Below are 21,721 nucleotides of genomic sequence, written 5' to 3'. Positions count from 1 at the left end.
TGCATGGACTATTATCCTTTACTCTCCCATTGCCCCACTTTAAGACAATACAGCACCTATGCCAATTTTACTTGAATCAACTGTGATGAGTGATTTTAAGGAAGTATTAAACATTTCTAATGCTTTCAACATGTACATTTCTTCCTTGATCAGCCCACATTTTTCCTGCCGGTTTTCGCTCCTCACAAATTCCTCAACTCTCTTCAATATTCTTCTCATACAAAATACTGTATCCACAAAGTTCTTGAAACAGTTCTAATAGCACTCAACCATTCCTAAGAATGATTGTAGCTCACCCCTGTCACTTGGTGTCACTACTTTCTTTATTTCATTCACCGATTTCTTATTGGTTTCACCCCTTTTCCTGATACTTCATGTCCTACGTATTCTAAACTGTCTTTCCTGAAAACACATTTTTCCCTCCTTAGATTCATCCCGCAAGAGCCTAGAATCTTAAGAACTCTTTCCAGTGTTTTGTCACGCTCCAACATTGTCTCACCACTGATATTTGAAAGAAGAATTATTTGGGCCAGAAGTCAACCATCGTTTTTCAACTATCCCATTCATCAACATTTCCAACAAGGACTCTCACACTCTACATCATCATCAGAATTCACAACATTAATGGCAATATCTTATAGGTTTCCTTCTTCTTCATCATCTTTCTTGTCTTTGATTCCATCCTCAATTCTATTAATTGTTCCAGAATGCCCCCAGCACCCCCTGCCGGTTGGAATTTGTCACAGTAATTGGCAAAGTGTCCGCATCTTTTGCATCTATTGCATGCAATTCTTCTCCCTGGACACACATTAGAACTAGCAAAGTTTTCCATACTCCCACAACTGAAGCATGCTCTACCATTTGTGACAGTTCTTTCCAACCTGGATGTTTACCTTGCTACTCATCACCATACACCACTTGTGCTTCCTCTGCCTCCTCTGTCTGAGTGTCAAGAACCCCTCCTCAAGTTGCTGTTAGCTACAATTATTCATTCTAGAGCTGACTATCTGGTATTATGTTTGCTTATTCTCACTAAACATTCCAAATAGTGTTCTATACCCTTTGCAATTTGGAGTGTTTCATCCAGAGAGGGGTTGCCTTTCAAACAAAGCTCTGCTATTATTTTCTTGTTGGAGCAATGAATCATGAATTTGTTGTGAATGTGCTAATCAAAGTGATTTCCAGATTAACACGTGCAAGTTAAATGGTGTAATGCTGTGACGTAATATTCAACGGTTTCCCCTTTTTCTTGGGCCCTCATTGTGAAGTTGTATCTTTCCAGAATTGTACTGGTTTTTGGGTGAAAATGGATGTCTACTTTTTGTAACAATTCCTAAATCTGTGATGCTTCCGGCAACCCGGGACATCTTCTGGGTTTTTTGGGCAACTTTTCGTAGATCTTTTGACCTTCATAACCCAAACAATTAATCAAAAGCAACACTTTTCTGTGCATCGTGAACCCATTTCCACAAGATGCAGAAAACATTTTTTCCATTGTTTCCAAACTATTTTACAGTGTCCTGGGCTTCACATAAATACCATGGGTCCTGGAAGCGGCTGAGAGGCCATGGTGATTGACCTACCCTAACACAGGTGACGAAAATAGGATAGTTGCAGTTATGCTATAATGTAATATGGTACTGGTTTGGTATCGGTTGTATGGACATGGTATCAATTGTTTGCTGTAGGCATCTGTGTGCCACCAGATATATGGACTTGGTGGCAAAGGTTATTTGCTACCTGTGTAGTACTGGATGTATTTTTGTTAACAAAATCAAGATAGCACTTGTGTGTACTGTACTTGAAATGGATTGGATAGTGGAAAGTTATTGTGAATGTTGTAAGGAGGCATCCATAGTATGCCAATTGTTGCAGAGCGTTTGTGCTCTTGGAGTAAGTGAGGACTTATGACTACACATGCAAGTGGGTCTGCATTATGTGTATGCCAGTTGTGTTGTTTTTGTAACTTCTCGTGGAAGTGGGTCTGGAAGCATGTGTGCATGCCAGCAGTTTCTTTGTTGTGACTACATGTAGAGGTGAGTCTGCAGGCATCTTGAGCATGCCACATGATGGTTACAGAACATTATTGCTGAATGTGCGTTTGTGGTGTCCATTTTTTTCTTGTTGTGTAATGTGGGAGGTGTGCTTAGTTGTTTGGAAGGCTCATTCATACGGGTGAACGTGGTTAAGAGCATATGGCTTCCACTTGTTCTTGGTTGCTACAGTGGGGTTGGTGTGTCGCAACTCTCATTCACAAGTGGCATGATTCTATCAATGTGAGGCTTGGAGTTAGATCTAAGAACGTGGATGTTTGTGTGTGTGTTTGTTAAGGAAGTGAGGCGTCTAGTGAAGTGCGTTCCTGTATGGTTGGATGCATGCTAGTCTGGAATGCATGAGGTCACAGAGAGTGCTGCAAAGTCAGAATGTGTATGTCTGAGTGAGAGAATGTTATGCCTCTGGCGCTCCACCTCTGGCAGTTGCAGACATGTAGCCTGGGTGGTGGGAGCCAGTGGATTCCTCTCAGACGATCTCATGGACTTACACTGTAACTGACTAAAGGAACTGAACAGCAATTTACCTGAAATGTCATGAAGTGTCTTCCGAACAGTATGTTAATGGGGACCTGAACATTCTCACATCTCTGAGAAAAGCCTGATAATGTATATTTCTGCAACAAAACATGGTTTGAGGTGAAGTGCAGCTCACAGCTCAAACGTTCAAACAATGTCAATGCGCACAATAGGTTTATTTTGCCCAATGCAAAATACACAATTCAATTTAAGCTATTCTCACTTCTAATAGTAATCAAACGTTGGGCTGTTCTATCTATTTGTAACTTGACCTTCAATATGATTTCTAATAAATATTCAGTGTATCCTTTCCTTATCGAACACTAATATTCAAGTTGCAGAGTTTATCATGATGTCATTCAAATGCCAGTAACCATGCAGAAGCACCTTCAACTGACATGTATCTTTCAATAAAGCCTACAAACATCAATAACTCCTGGGAGATGCTGTGGGAAAACGCTACTCAAAGGAATCCACCCTGTTAGGAATATCCTCAGTACTCAAAGAAAGGTGCACACGTGGCAGAAGTACTCTACATTGGCACTCTTCAAATGTGCATTTGCATCATTGCCAATGAGGCGTAACCTTAACATGTTATCTTCAGAAGAAAAATAAAAAACCTGATGTGGTTTGAAACTACTCACTGTGGCTGCTGCATTCAGCACTGGGGATACGAATCACTGTGGCATGTGTTTAAAGAATTGGTTCTGCAGACTAGTTATTTTTACTACCTTCTATAACTATGACCTCTGCTTTCACCCGGTTGCAGGCGCGAGGGGAGAGGTAGAAACAGCTGGCTGCAATTTCTGCTTTACAAGTTATACCCTTGGGGGACGACCTGTGACAAGCTTCTTCTGCTGCCATACCACTGCCAGATGTCCAAGGTTATGTAGATGGCTGTTAAAGCACAAGGATCTATGTAGCACCTGGGCAATATTTGGACTCAAATATCAAGGTCCAGTTTTGCAACCCCAAAGCTGGTACAACCCACTTCGAAACCATGTGTTGATCAGGAATATGGGACAGTTATGTGTCGGGGTGCCAGACATATAGGCCCAGGGGTTGCCAGGTATGGTCTGAGTGGAATATAAATGAAAGCTGCATAGGTAACGGTGGGGCCACAGGAGCTGGTGCACTATTAACGATTTTGAGAATATTTCTCCATGGAGCTCCCCATTGCATTAGATCAGTTTATAGCCAATTAATGAGGAAGCCCTCAATTCATTCGCAGAAATAGATGGCAAGTGATTTGCCTTAGAATTCAGAAATGAATGGTTGTTTAATAGTGACTGCATGAGGGTCAAGTCTGACAGTTATTGTCTCTGCGTTTTCAGCGATTATAGTCCGGCCATAGGACACTTCCACTCAGAAGCCTTGGATGAGAACGATAGCTATGGTGGGAGTTTCCTGTTTCAGTTGCATTGTTTGTTGTAGCTTGTTCTGAAAAGGAAGCCTTTGCTTGACATGTTTATCACATAGATTGATTACAAGTACGGTGTGCTCAGCGCATATACTGTACAGCTTTCACTTTTCATTTAGCAGGAATGAGCATGCTCATGGAGCGGGTATCATGTGTTTTACAGTATATTGCAAAATGAAAATGTGTATAGTCCCCAGAGGTTTCTGATGAGCCCCTACCTGCTGCCTTTTCATTTTTTCCGAATGTAAAATTATATGCATTCTTGCCTACGGATTTAGCCAACAAGCATGCTTTGTTATTAAAACGACATTGTACTAAAATGTCATGTCAAAGCTTCATACTCAAATGTCGTCAGTACAGACTTTACTACCAAATGCCACACTGTACACAGAGACAAAATTGCACGGTCAATTTTTTACCATGTTCTTTCTATCTGTAATATGCTGACGTTTCCATGTCACAGTAATGGGCTGCTTTTAAACACTGAACCGATTATAATTGTATTGTTCCTTGAAGGAAGATTGTTTCCAAGTGTTGCTACTGTCCTATGGCCTTGTGCAATGGCTTATTTGCTGCCTCGAATTAATTCAGACATGCCGTATTTTGCATTGTATAATGTCAGAGAAAAACACATACATTTTACTCATCAAGTGAACGTAGTAAGATGTTTAGGATTCATACATTTAAATGTACACATGCCTGTTTCATAAACATTATTCAAGCATAGATCTTATCGGTACATTTTAAATTGAATTATGATAAATCATAAACAATCTGCTGAACACATTGTGTGGCTGCTACAACCTCAAATTAAATGTCTCCCAATCTCTTGTCGTGCTGACATCTTTTATTGAATTTCTCTGGTAAAAGTGCCACTGACGCAGGTGGTTTTTTAACCAACATTGGGTTAGGGGTTTTGTCTCTTGTAAAGTAAAATCCAATGAAAACCATGAAACTCCACCCAGGGTATTCGAGGAAGGCGTAGTACTCATTGAGGGAGGTGACAGTGTCTCTCTCCTAATGCTGCTGTGGTGTATGTTGAGGAGAATATCAACAATTCAAGTTTTCCAAGTAACAAAGAGCCCTACACTCAGGCAGGTGTTTGTGGTTTAGGCATTGGTGTTTTGCTCCATTTCACGTAAACTGAGAAGTCTGAGATAGTGTGTTTTGACTTCCAGGTGGTCGCATACAATCCTGAGGATTTGCTTGCATGTGGCAAGACTGATATTACCTAGAGGGATAAGCATGAGCATGTTTATCCCTGAGACAATCATATTAATTATTGCCCTTACTTGGTGATGGATGAAAGCAGACATATAACGGAACATTAGTCATCCATATTCTTGTCATGTAGTCAGAACAAAGAGCTAGAGGCAGGAACATATAGGGTGCCATATTAGCATTGAAGGGGCTCTGCAGTTACACTTTCTGAGAGACCACTTCGGCTTCCTTGCAAAGAGACCACAGCCAACCCCCCAGGTGTTTTTGAGAAGAACCAGACCTTTTGCTCGGAAGCCTTATTTTCATCATTCTTTATAGGTTCTCTTGCTTCAGGGATGATCAGACCATGCCAAAGTGAGTATTTTTCATTTTATATTCTCAAGATGCTGTGTGAATTAAAGGTGTATACCACATTCTCTTTTCAGTCAGGCCGCTCTTTGTTAGCAACAGAAAAAACTGCTCCAACTGACCCTGTGTATAAAAGACAGAGGATTAGAGAAACCTACTCTCTTATGAACCTGGCACTAAATGCTGATATGTAATCAGGAGGGCACTCTGTTGGATGTAACTTCCAAATGAAGTTTCCCTCCCATTGGACTTCATCTTAGATATTTCTGCATTAAACATTTGTAACTTCCAAAAACAGCATATTCCACACATGTAATCATGATACTAATTGGTTAATGAGATTGCTCTCAAGTAGACGATTCAAACAATGGCCATGCTTGAAGGAACCAATGACGAGGGAAGTCCATGGGGAACAGTGATTGCCATTGGGGAAGGGTATCGATTGACTGACGTCACTGATGAGGATATGTTCTGGGATGATCCATCAGATGATGAAGTAATATTCAAGATAAGTATTACATATTGAATCAGAATAGAACAAAGAGAGATCCCACAGCGAATGGTGACAGTGCAGCAGTGTCCAGCATTTTTCGATGAAGACTTGGAAAAGGTACCAAACTCCTTATGGACCACAGGCCCCTATGATGTAGGCATATTGAAAGGGATAGGGGAGGTTAAGATTAAGCTTAAGCCAGGAGCAAATTTACTTTGAGCAAGACAGTATCCCATGTCTCGAGAGGTGGATGAGGGTATTTTTAAGACAATTTTGTCTCTAATGGAACAGGGTATCTTAGTGATTTCGGAGTCACTGTGTAATACTGTGGTGTACCCTGTGAAGAAATCAAAGGGAGGGTCACGAAGATTCATACAAGATATGAGACCGTTTAACCAGATTGTAGAGGCAGAGTTTCCTTTAGTTCCGAATCCAGTGACATACTAGGTAGTTTACCAGCAGAAGCACAGTATTTCACGGTGATTGGCTTGAAAAATGTATTTTCTCAATCTCGTTGCATAAGGACTCCCAAGACGTTACATCATTTACGTTTCACCAAACTAAACTGAAGAGCACTCATTTGCCCCAAGGGTACTGTGAGTCTCCATCAATCTTTAATAGGGTCAAGCAGATGGATTTAGGCGATATTGATTTGAAAAGCGTTGTGCTACAGTGCGAAGATATTTTGGTTTGTAGCATGACAGAAGATGAGTGCAGAAAAGTCTCGATTCAGTTAATGACTATTCTAGCAGACAAGGGATATAAAGTAGATAAAGAGAAGTTGCAATATTGTCAAGAAGAGGTGTTGTACATAGGTCAGTTGATCTCACATGAGGGGAAGAGGGTCACACCTGAGAGAGCTGAGGTGATTATGAAAACAGCAAATCTGCACACGATAAAGCAAATGTAGCATTTTTTGTGATTATGTAACTATGTTAGAGCGTGGGTATTTGATTGTAGTTCATACACAAGACCCCTTTGGCAGGCTTTGAAGAAAGCAAAAGAGAATAAGGAAAACATAGAATGGACTGAGGAAATGGAGAGAGCATTTGAAGAGTTAAAGAAAGCAATTTGTACAGCTCCAGTTTTAGGAATTCTCAACTATAACGAGGAATTCTTTTTATTTTTGCATACGAATGTGACAGTTATGACAACAGTGCTTACACAGAGGACTATGTTGGGGTACAAACCCCTGGCATATTACAGTGGGATTTTAGATCCAGTTATGAGAGAGCACTTTCCTTGTGAACAGTCACTGGTAGCAGCTGCATTCGTAATAGAAAAGTCTACTAGTATTGTGATGGGGTGTTCTATGACATTGCTTGTTGAGCATGCCTTGTTTGCCATTTTGGAAAAACCTAAGGGTATATTGACATATCGGAAAGGCTTCTCTATATGAGGTGGTTATATCGAATCCAGTTATCAAAATAGTCAAGTGTAAAATAGTGAACCCTGCCACGTTTGTAGCCAAACCTGTGGTCGAGGGTGAGCATGTGCATGATTGCGCTAACTGTGAGTAATTCTATGATGATATCCTGCACGTAAAGAAAAATGCATTAGCAGGGGGGAGATTCTATTTATTGATGGGTCTTCAAATATTGATCAAACTGATGGGGAAAGGCATTCAGGTGCTGCCGTGGTGAGGCATAGAGCAAACAGGGAATTTGAGGTTGTAGCAAGTGCAAGACTACCATCTCATTTCTCAGTGCAAGCGGCAGAATAAGTGGCGCTTATTGTTGGGCTCGTAAATCATGCAGGGCAGAAAGCAATGGTGCATAGTGACTCCGCCTATGTGACGTCAACCTTGCACACAGGGCTAGCATGTTGGAAAAGGAGGGGCTACCTCCGAGCAGGTGGCACTCCACTGCAACACACAGCATTATTGGACAGGCTTATTAAGGCACTACAACTGCAAGTAGCCATCCCAATAGTTACATGCAGAGCAGATACTATGCAAACTGACGTGATCTCTTGTGGGAATGACGCTGCAGACAAAGAGGCCAAAGGGATTGCATATTCACCAGATATTTCAAGTTTTAATACTCCAGATGTAAAGGAAAAAGTAGTCATATTTATGATTGTAAATGAAGGGTTTCATCATTTGTCAAGAACGCAGTTGATGGAGGTTCAAGGTGGTGAACCACAGAAAGTGCAAGAACTTTGGAAACATAGAGGGTGTTCTTTTTCCCTTTCTTAAGCATTGTGGCGACAGGACAACACTGGAAAGCTGGTGAAGCCTCCAGCCTTGTTAAGGGTAGTGCTTGAACAGATGCACTACCCTGCGCATGTCACTAGGTAAAGCCTCGCAGCAGCTATTGCGGAGGACTGGTTTGTACCAAACCTGTTAGAACACATTGCTTTTTATATAGTAAATTGCATTGTATGTCAAAAGTTTACTGCTGAGCATATACTGCAAACGATCAGATGAGTAATTGCTTGACCAAACAATCCTTTTCAGCATTTCCATATCGAGTACATTGATATGCTGCAAGTATGTAGTGGATAAAGGTATATGAAGGTGGTGGTGTATCCCGTATCTAGGTGGATTGAAGCAGGTCCTTGTACACACCCTGATGCCACTTGTGCAGGAAAGTTTTTAGTCCAAGAAGTCTTCCCCAGATGGGGAGTGTGTGAGGTGTTGAGATCTGATAATGGGCCCCATTTTGTTAATGAAGTATTTGAACAGATTAGCCTACTATTATATATGAAGCACCAGTTTTCTTCTGCTTATCACCCGCTAGTAAACGCATATGTGAGAGACTCTCCGGTCTCCTTAAAGAGAGAATTGCAAAAGTGAAATTGACATTGAAGAAGGCATGGCTGAATTTCCTGCCCCTTGCATTATATGCATTGAGGAATCAACCTGGGTCAGACCACCACCTCATACCGCACAAACTAGTGACAGGGAAGTGTATGAGAACGTCTTTGTCTCCTCCATAGAGGAGCGGAAGTGAGGCCCAGAAGACTGTATAAATGTTAGGAAAGGACTTACTTACTTATTTGACGTGTATGACCGCTAGTATCTCTGTCATTTCAGATGAACTCAAGCACACGTGGGGTTGGTCTCAGCACACAGATGAAGACCATTCAGGAACCAGAGCTCAAGAACTTTTATCTGTACCCAGACTATTTGTTTGAGACCCAGTTGTAGTGTGTTTTTTCACCCGGAAATGGCACACGCCATGCTTTAGTTGTCCCTACATTGTTCAGAAAATGATTCCTCGGCAGTAAAAGTCCAAGAAAGACGCACCTGGATCCACTTAAGTAAAGTAAAGCCTTACGCTGGTGAAACTGATGCACCCCCAAACATTGATTCAGAAGCAAGACAAGAAGAAGAAATTCAGCATGTGCAGACTCGATCGATGACAAGGAAGAAGGACGGTAAGGTTGCTGACTAAATAAATGCAAGTATGCATTTGGACTGTGTCTCACCCCAGACACTCTTTATAGATATTATAGCAGGAGCGCAAGACTACATTCTTGAGTCACAGGAATCTTTTGAATTGGACTTTAGAAAGGCTTGAATTATTACAGATATGCCAAATCTAGAGTTCGAATTTGACGATGGAAACGTGAGCAGTTTCCAGATTCGTTCCTCACTGAGTGTCTGTTCAGTTAAATCAATGGTCCTATCTGATGTCGATGTCCATAGTTTCCTTCTTGCTGTTTTTATTTACATACTTCAAGCTTATCCTGCTCTTGTTGGGCGCAGTAATAATTTACGTATTTTTCTGCACAATCCTAAAAATGACCCTGCCATCAGGAGGCTGCTTGTGGCAATAGTTGAACAGATCCTGCAGTTACCTGACCATTTAACGGAGTTGCCTGATTAAAATGTTTTTTTTCCTTCCTTAAAGCAGTATACAGGCATAATGAGGACTGTCAAGAATGGTACAGTTTTAGAAAGTGAGCAAACTCAACGACGTGTGGAAAATTGTTGATGATGGCGATTGATGTATTGGTGCATAATGTATGTGTGCTCAGCATTTGTTATTGTTTCTCTGATTTTGTTATCCATACTGTCTACTTCATTGGTCCAAGCAAGGAAGAAGTCACTTCGATTCTTCCCACTCCAGTGACTTATGCAGACTTATCGGTTACAGAAAGACCAAGGCCATTTGTGATTATCCCTACACCAATGACACCAATGACAAGTGTTCCTATGATTCCCCCTGTAGGAAGGACCCTTAGTGATGTACTCCATGAGCATTATGCACACACCCTCTTGATGCGAGGGGGACACAGGAGAAGCATAAAGGAAGATGATTAGGAATTAAATAAGTATCTAGACAGTACAGCACATTTGGAGAATAACATGTGGTATCAGGCAATAGAGAGAACCTCTAAGGATATCTGCTATGTTTGTGCTCTCATACCTTATGCCATGGGGAATTCTAAGCTATTCATAGCTATACAAGTAGCAGTCCAGAAAGCTCACATGAGAGGTCAGTTCCAGGGTTGAACAGAATCCTTGGTATGGGTGAACGAAAAGACTGCTCCAGAAGAAGATGATTATGCGCAAGATTTAAAGATAAGAGAGAGACCCCACACCAGAGATCACATGATAAAATATGAACAGCCTGGAATGAAAGGAGCAGGAACCCGATGGGAAGTAAACAAAAAGCTTGATTGTCAAGGAAAGAATTTTGAAGAAATACGAAGATGTAAGGAGAGAAGCCAGCTGTTAATCAAGGGAACAGTACTTTCTCCAGACGGTTGGGAGGAAGGCCTGATTGTGGGCAGAGCAGTAGCAATAACAGGATATTATGAACCAGTTATAGATACTGTGGAGAAGGAATGCAAACATCATTGGCCGAAGATTGCAAAGTTGCTGACATGGGTTGATGACAAAGGAGGCCTGTTGCAGATAGTGCCTCTATCTAGTGCAGAACTATGCTTCAGAAACAATGGCACAAGAAAAGTTGGAGTGAGTCAGCAGTGCAACTGAATTTTTGATGAACCATGAATGAAGGATGGAACAGTAGTGATAATGGACCACTACTGGGCCTGCGATCCAGAGCATAGAGAAGTTGCCCAAGGACTGGAGAGGGCTGTGTTCCATAGTGATTGTTCATGTTCCAGCATTGGTCAATCCGAAGAGCAACCTGAACATTGGAGAGTTTCCAAAAGCAGATGCTCATCTAGGAAAGAAGAGATCACTTGAATTTCTCAACCGAACAAAGAGGGAGAACTATTTTCAGCTAAATCCATAGAAGCTTTCCATGTTATTCTGTATGAACACAGGTTGTTTAGTCAGACTTCAGCAGTATTCACAACAATATTCATGCCAGGGATCCTGACGATGCAAAAGCCAAATGGTTACAGATTACCTGATTGGAACTTCTGCAGATGATCAACACTACCATAAAGTGATTCAACGCGATAAAAGACTAACAGAGAGCCATAATACTGATGACTCTTCAGAATAGATATGTTCTGGACATGATTTCAGCTATAGATGGAGGTGTACATGCCAAAATCGAAGAATCATGTTGCACAGTCAGACCTTCTCACAATGATGAGAATGGGACCTTGACAGAGGCCATAACGATGCTGACAAATCTGCACATAAAGATGAAATAGAAGCTATTACAGATGACAGCTGGTTTGCATCGATCTTCTCATGGGTTCCACAATGGATGGCAAATATTTTCAAGTTTCTCGGAGCATTATTGGTGATGATCATGTTTGGATTCTGTGTGATCAGAATAATTATCACACAGCGCAAGAAGACAACAAAGAAAGCAGTAGGAATGAAGATCATGATCAATGTCTGGGGTTGGACCCAAAGAGTTGACAGATAAAGAAATAAGACAATATATAGAAGCCAGCATTCTAGTACCTGAGGTATTTAAGTTCCTGTATCCGAGAAACGACAAGAAGTATGTGGAACGATGGATCTACTGCAGTCCGAATGGACAATGTAGCCACATGACCTGGAGTGTTGATGAGCATGTAAAATCAGCAGGATCTCTGAAAGGAGTAATGAAGATATGGACTCCAAAGAAGCACTTTCTCAGACAAGATGTCTATAAGTGAAGACTGATGAGAGAATGGTTGATGAATCAACCAGAGGGGGGAGTGTAGAGGAGGAGCCAAATGCCTCCACCAGAGGTTCCGCCCCCCATTCTTCCTATATATTGGAAGCCGGAAATTGCGACATGCACAATGCCAATAATGGTCCCTATACCGCAAAGAATCATCGAAACAAGGTATCCATTGAGAAAGTCCTATATGATGTACCCATAGAGAAATGACAGTCTCTTAAAGGAGGTTCCGGAAGAAATGTGAAGATGAATGAAAGAGGAGAATGGTGACATCACATGAAGCAGAAATGATGCACCCAGAAGAGATGCCAATGAAGAAGGTGAATAGGCCTTATAGAATCTGATGGCAAAGTGAATAATTGAGCAACATTTCATGTGCAGAATGAAGATTGCATGTGCGGAGAGCACTGAAGAAAATGCAAGCTATTTTATAATTGTATAGATGCTGAAAGGCAAGTAGACTAAGTAATTATAAAGGTTGTCTATATGTAGTAAATAGACTGCAGGCGGTGCCGCTAACTACAGTTCTTGGAAGTGAGTGGCGCTTCTTGTTCTCGCACACGGGTGACATATTGAACTTCGGCTCCGGATTTCAATACATTAAGAGGTTTGAACCCGTAGCATGAATAACATACTGATGATTAGAATGACAGTAATTAGAGATATTATTACTCTCGTAATGTATATGAGACTCCAATGAAGTGAAGTCTGGAACGGAGCGCTTTACTAGGTAATGACATGGAACTCAAAAACTTTCTTTATATCTGTTTTTCGATAACAGATTACATTATAATGGGATTTGACCCAATACATTACTGATTGATTGAGGAGCTACTGACCCCCGGTGTGGGTAAGTTATGACATGTTGTAGTCGTAGCCATAACTTTATATTTAAGTATGAGGTAAACCATGACTAACATACTATCCTTTTTCTTGTCTCCTGTTTGTCTGTATGTCCCTCTCCTCCTCCCTTTTTCTCTCCCAACCCCTCCCCCCTTTTTTATAAAATTCATTAATGTACGTTTTTACTGATACCAAAATAATGTTTATGTTTGCATATGATGTTTTCCGTTTGCAATATGATGTTCTTTGTTTTTCTATGGTGAATGCTTTTGCTTTTTGAAATGTATGACGTAATACATAACTTCATATAATTACTTTGTTGGATTGGCATTTTCAAATATGATATTTTTTCGTGCACCATATATATTCTATTGTACCTTCTCACTAGTATTATTACACCAGCCCTGATTTGAGAAAGGCCGGCAGGGGCTGAAACACGTGTTATCATAAGGGCAAATTTATGATTACAGATGATAATAAAATATATATACTTTTTTCAAACTCTAAAAGGCGCAATGTCCTGGATCTTTCTGGATGCTGTTGCATATTTGTATTACTATTTATGACGGGTTCCCTCTGGCTTACCGTCAATCCAGTGACCTGCGACGAAACACAATAAATATGTGAAAGTAAGGGGTTCTTCCTGTCCCCAAACTTTACCTTTTTGATTTGGCTTGAATTATTTTTGTTTCAACCTAATACTGAAAGAGTCGCCCAATAGACCAGCTGTACGACTAAGGCTTACAGACATCCTTTTGAGGTCTAATGGAAAAACAATAGAAGTGCCAGGTTTGATTAATTTAATAGTTTTAAGTACGAAAGAAAGAGCTCAAACATGGTCTCCTGTCACTTGGTCAAGATGAAAATAGTCTTTGGGCAAGCTACACCGAGACTTGAAGATAAAATCATGCTCCCACTCCCTTCTTTTCTCAGGCACAGTGATACTTTTCAAGGCTGAGTTCAGAGACAATTCAAATGGCAGACAGCAGGAGTGATGATGGATGTTGGGCTGATTGGGTGGGGAGCTATGACTAAGCCAAAATTTCCAGCACTTTGGGTACCAGCTTGCGTGCTGCTAGCTAGTGGAATATTTCAGAATGGTACAAGCGTGCCAACCTATCACAGATGGCCACATAGCAAAGAGCCCTATAGTTTGAGACCCAATAAAATGTTGTGTATTTTATGACACTGAAGATGACTTGCACTATGGGTGGGCATACCTGTCCACCTGACCTTAGAGACCCAATCACAATCCTCTCCCCCATAGAAAGTATACCTAATCTAACTTAGGTTTTCTTATTTTGCCACATAGTATGACATCAATGATGACGAATGTTTTCTATATAAATGTAATTTTTTATTAAATTCTTTGAGAACTCTCTCTCTCTTGAGAGAGAGAGAGACTTGAGCAAATGACAGTTGATGCCCGTTGTACTCCCTGTTTTAGATAATTGTTAATAAAACAACTAAAGATTTGCCAACTTCCTGAGGATTCTTATTATTGGTATAAAAGTAAAATCTGCAACCCCATCCATCCCATATAGCGCTACCTCGCTTAGAGGGGCTACGGGTTCACAAGACTCACTGGACTTCATGTGGGTGGATTAAGGAAGTTGAATGTGGTTATCATGGATTGTCTAAAATGTATTACTCTGAACTATTATGCGCCCAAAAGGAAGACATATTTCCAACTGTTGGATTCCAGAATTGTGACATCTAAGAGGGATAAGCTTAATAGCATAAGACATCTAAAGTGGAGGGGGTTACCTCAAAATGACTATTTGATTATCAAAAAAGCGACCTACCAACAGTATAAGAATTTCTTAAAATCTGTGAAATTCGATTTGTATTTGAATGACAATCAATTTATACTGAAGCATCTTTTGGTAAATAATGCACAACGATTTTGGACATGTATGAACAGCAGTTTAGGATCCACCCATCCAAGTATGGATTTTCAATCTCAGAATCTAACTGGGTGGACTTTTCTAAGAAAAAGTGTCATCTACGCGATGTGTTTAGAGGCTTTCAGGATCCAACAGAGGGCCGTCTGAAAGTGCTTTGTCAATGCTGATGGACAGAGGAAGACCTTTCTTGGGCCATTGCAAAATTGAAACCATCTGGGGCCAATGGCCCTACTGGTTTACCTCCTTTTGTTCAAAAGAATACTCCAACTTTGTAGTCGATGCTTCTAAAACCATGTTTTGGTCATATTTTTGAGACACACACTAATCTTCCATCCTGATCTCAATTGGTTGTCATTCACATTTACAAAAAGGGCGATGTACCCAATCCAAAAAAATGATAGACCTATCTCCCTAACTGATGACATAAATAAGCTGTTGCCGTGCTTGTGCTACAAATATCTCAATGTGGTTATGTAACATTCTGGTTTCCTTTCCCGTTTCCAAGTGGGATTTAGACAAGACATGGGCAGTCCCCTTAATGCTATCATCTTGGCCCATTTATTATATTGAGCCAAGAATGAAGGTACAGGACCAATCTATATGGCTTCATTGGATGTGTCCCATGTACCTAGTTGTGTTTTGCTTTCTGTTTTGTGGTCAGAATTGCTGAAATTCAATGTCCTGCCAAATTTGTTGCACTTATTGCAGTTTTACACAAAAATTCCTCTATGTATATTCGACTAACTTGGGAAGGTTCAATGTATAAACCGTTTCTTTCAGAACTCAGCAGGGATGCATATTGGTACCTACTATTTCTAATGCATATGTTAGCAATAGAGAGGATCTAATAGAAGGCTAATGACATCTTCCCTATGAGGTTGGGCCATTTAAGGCTGCATTGGCTCGCATTCTCAGATGACCTGATATTTTTTGACAGGCCCCTTTTGGGTTTACAGCATAAGTTGAATTTGTTTGTATCGATATGCTACAAGAAACATTTTAAAGGCTAATTGGTCTAAGTCTAAAGTGGTGATATTCTAAAATAATTTGAATCCAAAAACGATGTGGTGGTCTCTGAGTAGTGAGAGGGTGGATTGGATACCCTCTTTAAGATATCTGGGATACAATGTTGTGATTACTTCTTCCATTGTAATGTGGAAGGCCACTTTGAAGGCCATATATCTCCCACATGAAATGTATATTTTTCAAATTGTGCACATTTTCCATTATACCTGTTTTGTGCTATAACCATTCAAAGATAGATCTAGTTCTATTGCATGATATCGATTGGTCCAATATTGACCTGGGTGACTATTTGAATATTCTACGAGGACAATTGTGGCAACAGGTTCTGGGATTGGCTCCCTCATTACCAAATTCAGTTATTCGCCACTTACTGTCGGTGGATGCAGTTGTTGAACCATACTACTATTCTGTGGACTCATTAAATCCTTTTAATCTGAAGATGCAGGAGTTATTGGTGGGCATAGGATCATCTGAAGAGGAATTGATCATCTGGAAAAGTAAAATTGAAAACCTTTAGGCCGATTGGATGCTGACGCTTGGTTCGCTGAACTTTTATTCCTTGTATTCTGAGTGTGCAAAATGTCCTTATAAAATAGATCAACTTCTGACATATTTGAATTGTTTTCCCTGTAATAAATTATGCACATTGTAAATGCGCTTTAAACTGAACCAGTTCTTCACGAGAGAACGGACCAAATACTGGAATTCGCTTCATACAACAGATATTATAGTGACCTACCGTATCTGCAATCATTCTGATTTGTTGGAAACTTTACAGCATTCCGTCACCGAATGTCCGAACATTGTGGTGAATGGAGGTGTTCTATAAAAACTTGGATTGCTTTATTTATATATGTGGTTTTTCAACTGACATTGAAACTAATCCAGTGACTTTTTTTATTGTTTTATCTTCTCTTGCGGAATTTGGAACCTTTTTTAAATATTTGCAAGAGATATGTGTTTTTCTTTTTGATACTTTGTGTAAGTATTATTGAAAATCATATCACAATAAAAAATGAGAACACAACAGTATATCACCATAACTAATTAGAACAGAAAATAAAACCATGTGTGTATCACACTCTTACACGTCTATTACTTCCTCTGTTCTAGCTACCTCCACACAACCTCCACCCATTCCACCTATACCCAATCTGCATGACTGCTAAGTAATGGGATTGATATATGATAACCACATCATGGTGTGGGATTGCACCCTACATGGTTACAGAAGAGCTATTTTAGAACACCAAATCAATTGCCGCCACTACAAATATATATCATTTTTTTCAGTGGCAATTTCTTTATCCCCTTATTTTAAAAAAAATCAAAAGAGAAAACGACTCATGAAAAGACTAACCACAACAAACCCATACTTCAAATTTTTATTTTTGATTGAAATTGCATTGCTGAAGCCCATAGTGCACATGTATTTATTGGGACATACATTAGTCTCCTTCTATCTGTAAAAAAAGACACACAATGAGTTAAAGAATACACTACATATAAAACAATTGAATACATGTTTGACCCTCATATATAGTTCAATAAATAGACAATATAAGATACAACATTGGTACACAGTACACTGTTGTTCACTTTGCACATACTAATCACTGGGTCATTGGGAAAAACAATCCAACTTGGATTTTTCTTTAAACATACTTCTGGATTGTCTGCCCCTTACTGGGCTGCATCCTTTTTTGACTTGCATGTGGTCTTCCCTCTTAAATGGAGCTGTGAGCTGTGGTTGTGCAGAATCAAACTCCACACATTAAAGGTGCTGCCACCAACAGCCAACCTCTTGAAACACGTGCAGCAGTGGAGCACTCCATTTGAAGAGTCATCTGCAATGCTAGAGAGGTTCAGAAAGGAGGCATTTCATGAAATGTCTACAGATGTGCTGCCCTCATCTCCAGCAGTACCACTTGGATGAGAGAGAGGACTTCCTAGGATCTTTTCTTTCTTATGCCAATGTATCTGTCAGAAGTCTTCACCACTTCATCCCAATTTTGTTTACCAAAGTTTGTTTTGAATTAGAGCAAGAGTTAATAGGGTAAAATAGGTATACTTTGGGAACAACAGATAGAAAACAATCAAACAGAAAGAAAAACTATTACTTTAAAAAAAATGTGTTCCCAATGATTCAGTTTGGAAAATAATGTGCTGCCTATGCCATTATTGGCTTCTTCCAGATATTGCTACACTAGCCCATTGAGAAATGACTCCATCCAAACATAATGTACATTGCCATCACTAATTCACTAACTCAATAGGGGTACAATCAATAAACATACTGCGAACAAACAAGGGACATTATGATAAGGAATTACAATAGAGTGAAAGCGGTAGGTTTAGTAAAGTTGGAAAACAAAAGAGAATGGGGTAGGTTAAGTACACTTCGAAAACATGGGGAAAAAAACAGTCACACAGATAGAAACAGTACCCATGACCAATCAGGACACGGAGATTCCATAGACGAGATATCTACCACACCCAAAAAAAATATGTTATATTCATCATTGCAAACAGTCCTTTTTAGCAAGCAATGTTCCATCCCAAAGCTTAGGAACATCAGCACTGATCACAACCTGTTACATGTGCACTGGGACAATGAATGTAGAAAAACAATACCTCCCCCACAACCACCTCCATCTACTGTTCTGTTTTGAATATGGGTTGGCCTTTCACAGGAGGTAACTGTACAACATCTGGTGCAAGTTCATCGGGATGATGAGAACGATGCAGCAACAAGAAAATAAAGGAATTAAAAAAATGACTAAAATAATCTTGCATAACACCATCTATTGTACTACCTCACACAAAACAGAAAACAGCTAAAAGTACTGCAAAGTGAACATGCATTAACATTAAAACAAATTCCTCACCCCCCCTTTGGCCAACTCTCTCCTCTTTCTCTCTGACAACACATGACAAGATTTCTAGACAAGTCCGATTTATGATATTGACATCCAAATAGGTGCTCCCCTGCTCCTGCAAAACCATCTAGGACCATATTGAAACCCTTGCTCCAGCCTTGGCCGATTTCGGTAATCACTCTTTCGCCACTGAAACTTTCCCCTCTCTCCTAAAGCACTGCCTTGTGCACTTCTTCCTCAAGAAGCCATCTGCCGATCCTACCTTTCTAGGAAACTGTTGCCTGATTGCTATCACCCCTTTCCTGGGGAAACTCCTGGAAAAGCTGGCCATCTCCCAGCTTACTCTCCGCACTGAATCTGTTGGTTATCTTCATGATCATCAGTCTGGCTTCAGAGCTGCCAGAGGCATTGAAACTACTCTCCTGAAAACCCGTGAAGATCTGCTCTCTAACCTAGATTCCAGCATACCTTCTGTCCTCATCCTCCTTGATTTTTCCTCTGCTTTTGACCCAGTCAACCATGCCATCCTTATCAATCAACTTCATGAGAACCTATGCATCACAAATTAGGCCCTGGAGTGGTTGATCTCCTTCCTCTTGGACCGCCCCTCCTAGGTCCAACTTGGTTCCTTTCTTTCTACCACCACTCTCTGCCTCTGGCGTTCCCCAGGGCTCTATCCTCTCACCCTGGTTTTTCAACCTCTACTTGGCCCCTTTGGCGCACCTGATCTCTACCTTCTTCTCTAACTTTCAGTGTAATGCAGATGACACTCACGCTCGCCTCTGCCTCCTCTTCTCTCTCGCTCATTCCTGACTGTCTATCCGTGATTCAGGATTAGTGTACCTCCAACGATCTGTGCCTTAATGCCAGTAAGACAGAGATCATTCTCGTTGGAACCCCTGCTGCCGCTTTTACTCTCTCATTCCGTCCACGCTCTGTGGGCCCTCTTTCTTTGCCTTTCTGTGAGGCTAAAAACTTTTGTGCCATCTTTGACTCCACTCTCTCTTTCTCTCCTTACATCTCGGACGTCGTCAAGAAGTCCCACTACCCATATCTCATCATCCCCCATAAGTCTCCAGAGCCCTGGTTCTCTCCAGGCTAGACCACTGCATCAGCCTCTTTCTTAATCTGCCTTCCTCTACTCTCTGCCCCATGTAACTAATCCAGAAGAGGGCTGCACGACAGATCCTTGGGTTCACACCCAGGGACTGTATCTCTCCAGCCCTGAAATCTCTCCACTGGCTCCTGGTGGCTGCAAGGATTAAGTTCAAGACCCTTTCTGTGGTCGACAATGCTCTTTGGGGCTGGGGCTGGCACTACATCCAACGCTTTCTTCCAAAATACCTTCCTTCTGGAGCCCTTCGCTCAGCTACCTCCAACTGTCTGAGGGTCAGACGCTACTCCAGGCAGAGAGTGTGGGGTAGATCTTTCTCCTCTGCAGGTGCCCTCCTCTGGAATGGTCTACATGCCCCTCTCAAACTTGAGCCAGACAACCTGGAGTTCCGGAAGCAGCTCAAAGGATTCCTCTTCTCCTCCGCTTTCTCTCTCTCCCTCCCCTGTTGACCTACCTGACCTTTCTGTCTGCTGCACCGACTAGTTGATTGGCCACCCTCAGTTCTCCCTGGGCACCAGGTTCTTTCCTGATCAGTCATGCCGGCACTGCCTCCGGGCCTACCATGCACTTAGTGCTGTAACTGTAACCTCTACAATCCCTTGCCTCCTTGCACTTACCCAGAGCTGCATTGCCCTAGCTTCACATATACAGAGCAATCCTGCCCTTTTTCCCCTTCCTTCTCCCTGGCACCCCCCTTTTCCCCTTGCACTTCTCGTTCTTGCACTTGCACATTCTGATTGACACAAGGCATAGTAAGATTGCTTGTCTTCTATCTAGACTCCACACTATCCCTCAAAAAAATAGTGAGTAGCTTAGCATCATCCACCAAATACACCAATAAACTGATTTACAGCTATAAATCATTCTTATCTACCAATAGCTGCCTAACGCTAGCTAGAACACTTGCACTGTCAAAACTAGATTACTGCAAAACTCTTTTCCTGGGCTCCTCGGAACTCAACTTAAACAGACTCCAAGTCCTACAGAACAATTCTCTGAGAGGAGCACTAGGTTCACCCACATCAAGCCGAATCTCCTTTTTGCAACACAACACCAACGGGCTGCCCATTCAGGACAGAATCAGACTACGCACCTTGGCTATCAACCATAAATGTCACTCTAACACAGCCCATAAATACCTGTCTGCCAAAATATGTATTCACCATCCCTCACACACCACCAGATCGACTCACTCACTCAGTCTGGAGGTACCAAGGTACAAGCTAAAGACTGCGGGAGGAGCCAGCTTCCCAGAAAAAGCTGCCAAACGCTGGAATTCCATCCCCATCCATTTCAGACAAGAACCCTCCTTCCTCACATTCAAATCTCAAATAAAAAAAATGGCTCAACAATAAGCTGCCTCAGTAAGAGGATATCTACCGTATCCTGAATACTTACAGCACTTCTACTTCCAGTTTTTCTCCCAGTCATCGTATGATAATGCACTATGGCCTGGTCTGGTCCACGTTACCCCTCTGTATCCAGGGTCCTGTACTTATGATCAGACTTATTTGCCCTTGTTTTCTGACCTCTCTATAACCCAGGTCTCTCCTTTTTTGTCGATGCAATTTCTCCTTTCTGTATGCCACTGCAATTTTCCACACATGTATGTATCTGTGTAACTATTTAACTACTAAGTCTCAAGTGCCCAGTTACCTTTGGGTTCGGTGCGTGATACAAGTGATAAACAAATACAAATACAAAAATAATGACTTTTACAATCTAAAGCACAAAACTGCATAAAATGGTGCCTTTTATACTTTTTAAAATCAAAACCACAAAAAGAGGTAAAATTGAAAAAGCTTGGTGAAATGTTAATAAAGTAGTTTATTTTTTTTAATTAGCATTTACTT

This window comes from Ambystoma mexicanum, chromosome 4p (genome assembly GCF_040938575.1).
Source record: "Ambystoma mexicanum isolate Mex_15411 chromosome 4p, UKY_AmexF1_1, whole genome shotgun sequence".
NCBI classification, from domain to species: Eukaryota; Metazoa; Chordata; class Amphibia; order Caudata; family Ambystomatidae; genus Ambystoma; species Ambystoma mexicanum.
The sequence above is the reverse complement of the archived record's forward strand: the minus strand, read 5'-3'. Positions refer to the sequence as shown.